A 7,013-nucleotide genomic window follows, 5' to 3' on the forward strand; every position below is an offset into this window, starting at 1 on the left:
CAAAGCTTCCCGTACCTCGAAAGATGCCCAGCCCATATCTCCCTGTACCGCCTCGTTTGTGGTTTTTCCGTGGGCACCTAGTGCTAATCGTCCAACGGCTCTCTGATTTATTTCTAATGTCGACTGTACCTCTGATTTTAGGCACAAAACAGCATTTCCGAAAGTAAGTCCGGGCACCATAGTTCCTTTCCAAATACCCCTCAAAACTTCATACCTGTTGTGTCCCCACAATGCCCTATGCTTCATTATCCCGGCATTTCTTCGCCCTTTGGCCCTAAGTGATTGCTGATGCTTTCCAATGTATGCCAATCCTTCGTTTACCCATACCCCCAGATATTTATATTCTGATACTCTGGGTATTTCATGGCCTTGTATTTTAAAACCCTGATCAGTTGAGCCGTTGAAAATCATCAGACCCGACTTAACTGCGCTAAAACTGAAGCCTAGAGCGCCCCTTCGTCTCCACAATACTTAACTAGAGTTTGCAATTCTTCCAGACTCTCAGCTAGCAGCACAATATCGTCTGCATACATCAAGCCAGGGAGGCGCTGCTCTACCGCCTTTCCACCTAATCTATATGACAGGTTAAAACCTAGGTTACTGTCTTGTATCCTCCGTTCCAGGTTTATCATATAAAGCATGAACAGCACCGGTGATAGAGGACAGCCTTGTCTTAATCCTTTGCATACTTTGACATCCTCCGTACTTCTTATCCCTTCCCACGTAATTTCTACTTTGTTATGCCGGTATATTTCTTGTAGGAACTCTATTATCTCATAACCGATACCTTCTTCTTTTAATGTGTTCCACAGGAGTTCCCTGTTTACGTTGTCGTACGCCCCGTTTATGTCCAGGAAGGCCAAATACAAAGCTCTATTTTCCACACTAGATATTTTGATGCATTGGGTAAGCACGAACGGGCTATCATCTAAGCGCCTACCATTTCTAAAGCCGTTCTGAAGTTCTCCGAGTATCTTGTTACTTTCTACCCATGCTTGCTACCTTTAATTTCACCGCCTGCATGGCCAACTTGTACATAACAGATGTTATGGTAATCGGCCTGTAGGATATTATGTGCATCTTTTCTCCTTTCCCTTTATAAATCAAATTATTTTACTCTGCCGCCAGCTGTCCGGAATTTGCTTATTTGTTATGACTGTTTCCAGAGCTTTTAACAACGTTTCCTTACTTTTTGGACCAAGTTCATTAATCAGCTTGATCGAAATTCCATCTATTCCTGTAGATGTGTTTTTAGGAATATTTTTTTCTGCCTTTTTCCAGTTTAGATTGGTCAGTTCTAAGCTGCTTTGTATTTTGCTACCTTGTGTTGCTTCCTGATTTGCGGAGATTACCCTATCGTCGCTCTTAAATGACTCGGCTATAACGGATGTAATGTAGTTCACTGCGTTGTCTCCCTTTAAACAATTTCCCGCGTTATCTTGGATCCGATCCTGCTTTATTTGATTCTTTTTCTCTAGCCAGCTTATATGGTTCCAGAATATTCTTGCTCCGCCTCTAGAGGCACCGTGTATGTCAGCCATCCAGCGATCGCTGGACTGCTTTATTTTACTTTGGACGAGGGCCTGTACCTCACGTTTCTTTTGTCGATATGATTCCCATTTTTGGTCGATTTGCTCCTGAGATACCTGTGCTTTCTTTGCCACTCGGTGTTCCCTTGAAGCAGCCCATCGTTATTCAATAGCTTCCCTGATTTCCTTATTCCATCAGCTCCGTGGCTTCCTCTTTCCATTCCAGCGGTTTGCTACTTTAACCTCCTTAATTTTCCTCCTTATGAGTAGTTCTACCTGTTCATAATCCCAGTCTTCGATGGGGCTTTTCTCTATTCCTTCCTCTATGTCTGCTGCTATCTGCGCTATTTGATCGTCGTCTAATTTTGCGTTTACTTTTTGTCTAAGCTCCATTTCTCTTTTCATCAAGGGCCCCATCTGCAGACTAATACGTTTATGATCATTTCCCAGACTACACTCCCCTTCCTCGTCTATTTCTATTTTTGTGACCTTGCTATAAATTCCCTGCGACATTAGACAGTTGTCAATGGTCGTCTGCCTGTTGCGGAATTTCCACGTGATTTGGCTTTCACCATTTTGTTTCTCTATTTACTATAACTAGACCGTGTCGCTCACAGAAATCTAGCATTAGCTTTCCGTTACAATCCGCATATCCATCCAGATCGTCGATGTGGCTGTTCATGTCCCCCAGCAGAATAATATTGGCCCCGTCTCCAAACTGGCTTATATCGTCACTGAGACATTAAACAAGATCCTTGTTTTCTTGCCTGCATTGGTATCCTGTTCCTAAATAAACTACCCCTAGCCATGTCCTTATGCCGGCAATTGTTCCTGATACCCAGATATGTTCTTTACAAGATGATTTTATTCTTTGCCAATTTGCTCCCTGGTGTATCAACATGCCTACCCCTCCACCCTTTTTTTCCGTTTTCGTTCTGTTGCACCCTTCCCAGATAGCCTTCTATAAACGGCAGATCTTCTAGATCCCTGAGATGAGTCTCGCAAAGAGCGTACACACCTATTTTGTCATCCTTGAACTGCTGTTCTATCTCTAGCCATTTCGCTCGTTTTCTACCTCCTTGCATGTTTATGTAGCTGATCCTAGTGTTAAATTTCTTTTTTGTACTTTTATTTCTCGACCTCCTCCTTGTCATTTCTTGAGGCTTAGCCTCCGTTATTACACTTTCTTCTGCTTCACTTCTAACTACCTCTCTGCACGGAGTTCTCGCGGATCCCCTAAAAAAGCTCGCGGCAGCACAAGCGCCACCCCTGGCCTGGAAAGTAAGAAGCTCTCTTCGGCACCGGTAGGATAGGGAAATAGACGTGAGCGGATGATTGCTCGTGTCAGTCCACAATCGCCGACGAGGCGAAGCCTTGCGTGACTTTTCCCGCCTGGTCGCCCTGTCCGACCTCCGAGCTTATCCCCTGCCCTAGGGTGGGCGAACATTCGTCCGTAATGCTGGTGAGTCGGACGATCTAGATTCATCAGCGTGTTTTAGTGCTAGCTGGTGTTGTTATTGCAGGAATAAATGCATGTTTGTTGTCAGCACGTGTTATTCCTTTGTTCCCAAGAGCACGACCAGCAGTGGTCGGCGTGCGCTCAGTAGCGCATGCGGTCACTGGGTGGGTCGGCGGTTTGCAATGTCAGCCGTGATTAAGCGGGGGAAACACATTTATTCCCCTATTAAAGCCCCACAAAATGCATCCCATCGGTTTTCTGTTTGACAGTGACGTATTGTTACTTTTTTTTTTCCTATTTCTGAACAAACTTTAAGAACAACCTTTTCCTCCACAATAGCAGTTTAAGCCATTTCTATCAATATATTCGCAAAAGTATCCTACAATATTTCACAGCAGCCTCACAATTGCTGAATCGGACTGAATTGCTAGAACGTCCGTTAGGGTTGTATATTACCAAGTAATGAATGAAAAGGCGTTGCGATGTAGTGATTAAAGGCTTCATAGGTTTACAAAAACAATGGTCTTAACACAGAAACCTGCGGAATAATTTACGCGATCGAGTTTTGAAATGTGGTTGTGAATTTTGGCGGACTGCAGCGCTTTGGATAGAAACTGTTAGGTCCATAAATATGTTTTATCGCCAGGCTAAAGGTTAACAGTTTTTACTAGTAAGCCTTCGGGAGCAACCTGATGAAAGCGTTCCAGAAACCTCAAAACCTAGATCACACTATATGTTACCGTGATGTATTGCAAAGAAGGATGTTCCTTAAAGCTCAACTTCGGCGTATTTTTTCCACCTTGTCTGGTTTTACTAAAGCTTTCCGAGTACCCCCTTCTAAATTTGCCTACATTTAAAATTTAAAGCTATATACATATATAATTATTTAAAATTAGTTTTAAAATTTCCAGTTTCGCGGCTTAATCGGTGAGATTTGTGCCTGCAACCTTGAGTGCGTGACATCACTGGATGCATAGCCGTCTACATTCGTTCAGCGTTTGCTGGAGGAAACAATTTTGAGGCTACGCTCGGTCATTTCAGACAGAGACTCCAGCTCTAACCTACAGTCTCCAGTCTAGCCAATCAGCGCGCACTGGATAGTTTTATGGCCGTATCCTGGACGTCATAGGTTGGTTTGTCGTGAAAGCGAAGTTTGATCGAAACCTACTGTCGGTTTCCGTTTCCCAATTTTTGCTGCTTTAAAATTTTTCTGCTTGACATTTCGAAAAACTGATTCTACTGGACAGATGAAACTATAAGAAATGTATACGTAACCCGTTTAAAAGCTCAAGATGCTCAAAAACTAAAACCCCAGAGTTGTCCTTTGCCAACTATTGACGTCGTACTAAATAGTACGCCTTCACATAAGTGTGAAAGATACAGAATTATTGTTGCATGACATTGACCGCACGGTAAACAAAGGAAGTATTTAGCTGAAAACTTTGTGGGCAACTTTCTGTGAAGTTAGTCGTTTTGACTGCACTGAATAACACACACCTCAGGGAGACAGGCAATCCTTTTTAGGAAACCTAACTTGTGCTTTCTCACTTCCCCTGCGTGTTCTTATAGGCATGAGTTTATGTGCAATCAAAATGGAAGACATCTAGCGGGATATCCAGACAGCTGAAAACGTACACCTTTTATCTACTCGGTATTAATGATAAACCCGTCGGAACTTTGTCAATACTGAGTGACCTCCAAAAACTGTTCACTAAGGCGTTAAGCGTTAAAACAGGCTGATTTACTACGCGTGAGGGGCAATATTGAGGTGTCCCAATTGAAGACAAAGCTGTGGGTATCTTGGAAACAGAGCAGCGGCCCGAAAATGCTGCTTTGCAGGACACTGCGAAGAACTTGATTGCGAACGGTTAACTTACTCCTTAAATTAATTGGCCAATGCGGGACTCAAAGATTTTACGCAAAATTTCTCTCCTGAAGCTATAATGTGCAAGCCTTCAAATAGCTGACGTTGTGAAAAGTGTTGAAAGGGCAGGCAAAATCAATAAGAGCGAAAATCAAAGAACAGGTAAGTGTTCGCATTTTTAAACCAACGAAATAAGTTACAAAACTCTAAATTGGCATGCAGCCGGCTTACGAGCATACTCAGTGTGCGATATGTGCTGCCCAGGGTTTCTGGCTACAGCGACCATTATAGACGACATCAAAAAGACTTTGGAACGCGCCAAAAATATCGACGTTTCAGAAACGATGTCCGAAGTAATTCCGCTGCCTAAAGTCGACGTCGACGTTTCGATCGACAGCGATAATCCCCTCGCCGTCAACTTTTCACGTGAGTATGATGTGCCTGAGAGGTACAAAGGTGTCATTGTCAGAAGTTGAGGCTCATGGCAGTGTTATAGCAACTGGTAAATGACTCAGACAGATGTGCTGCCAGAGCAGGCAGCATGGTCAATAAACGAACAGGAAAAAAAAACATACATCTGCAGTGGAACAGTTCTCAAAAACTTTCAGCAAGGAGGGGAGAAGGACAAAGAAATCGAATAATAACAGCTCAAGTCAACCACACTTGCCACGTCCTGAAAAAAAAAAAAAAGGGTTCATGGGCCAACCAAAGTAGGAAGTGATAAAAAGGAAACGTATTTTGAAAAACACGTTTTCTTCTTATCGCTTTTATTCCTATATTCTTCATGCCCACGACCTTCCATTGTCAGGACTCGCGACATGGGCACACAAACGGAAGCCGTGGAACCAACACCAGTAGAAAAACACGCATCCATGGACCCGAAGACATACCGCGGTACCTTCGCACAGACATCCACACATTCTAGGAAAGATGCCAGCTGCGAGGCGGACACCGATGTGGACTTCACTACGAACACCAGCCCTACATCAGTCACCTCTAAACATGTAACGCGTATCGGGACGTCCACTCAGAACAAAACGAAATGACAGAGAGCTAGAACCGAAATCTCCCAGCAAAAACGCTGTCCCTTTCTTGTTACAAGAAAATTAGCCGCAAAACATACTAACTACATCTCGCATTTACATACTTAAAAACATTATTTAACGAAAGCAATGATACCGAACGGACTTAGGATTAATGTGAAGTGTGCTCTCATTACGCTTCGATGTGAACCATTCATTCGCTGGAAAGAAATTTTAGACGACACGTTATTAGCTTTGATTCGTTCAGTCGTGTCCGACTCTTCGTGACCCTATGGACCATGTCACGCCACGCTTTCCGGTCTCTCACTATCTTCCTAACATCACATAACTTCATCTGCAGTACCTCGAGGATGCCATCGCGTTCGCTGCCTACCCCTTCTCCGGCGACCCTCAACCTTTCCCAACATCAAATCTTTCTCCAGCGACTCCTCTTTTCTCATCAGATGACCAAAGTATCTGAGCTTTAACTTTAGAATTTGACCCTCCAATGAGCAGTCAGGGTTTATGGTCGACAATATCGACTGATTTGATCTTCTGGCAGTCCAAGGAACTCTCAAGAGTCTTCGCCAGCACCACAATTCAAACGCATCAATTCTTCGGCGGTCAGCCTTTCCAACTCTCGCATCCATACTTCACAACCGGAAAGACCATAGCACGAGTTATACGGATCTTGGTTGGCAGACTAATGTCTCTGCTCTTAACTAGGCGGTCAAGGCTAACCATTGCTCTCTTTCCCAGAAGCAGGCGTCTCCTAATTTCATGGCTGCAGTCTCCTTCCGAGGTAATCTTGGAGCTCAAGAACAGAAAATCTGTCACAGCTTCCACTTCTTGTCCATTGATGCTCCAGGACTTGATAGGGCAAGATGCCATGATCTTTGTCTTTTTAATGTTCAGTTTAAGACCAAACTTCTCACTATTTTCAAACAACGCTGTCAGGAGAAAGCAGAGAAACTTGCCAACCAATTGGATAAAATAAGATTAGCCGCGGACGAGCATATCATGTGAAATCTCGTGTCAAAGAACTCAAGCCGTAAAGCATCGCATGATGGCTGTCGGGGACGGCTTTAGCTCCGCCCTTACCTAAGAGGGGGTCGTTTGGTCACTCACCGCGGGAAACA

The sequence above is a fragment of the Amblyomma maculatum genome, chromosome 7 (assembly GCF_055883805.1).
Source record: "Amblyomma maculatum isolate TAMU_Amacu chromosome 7, ASM5588380v1, whole genome shotgun sequence".
Classification (NCBI taxonomy): Eukaryota; Metazoa; Arthropoda; class Arachnida; order Ixodida; family Ixodidae; genus Amblyomma; species Amblyomma maculatum.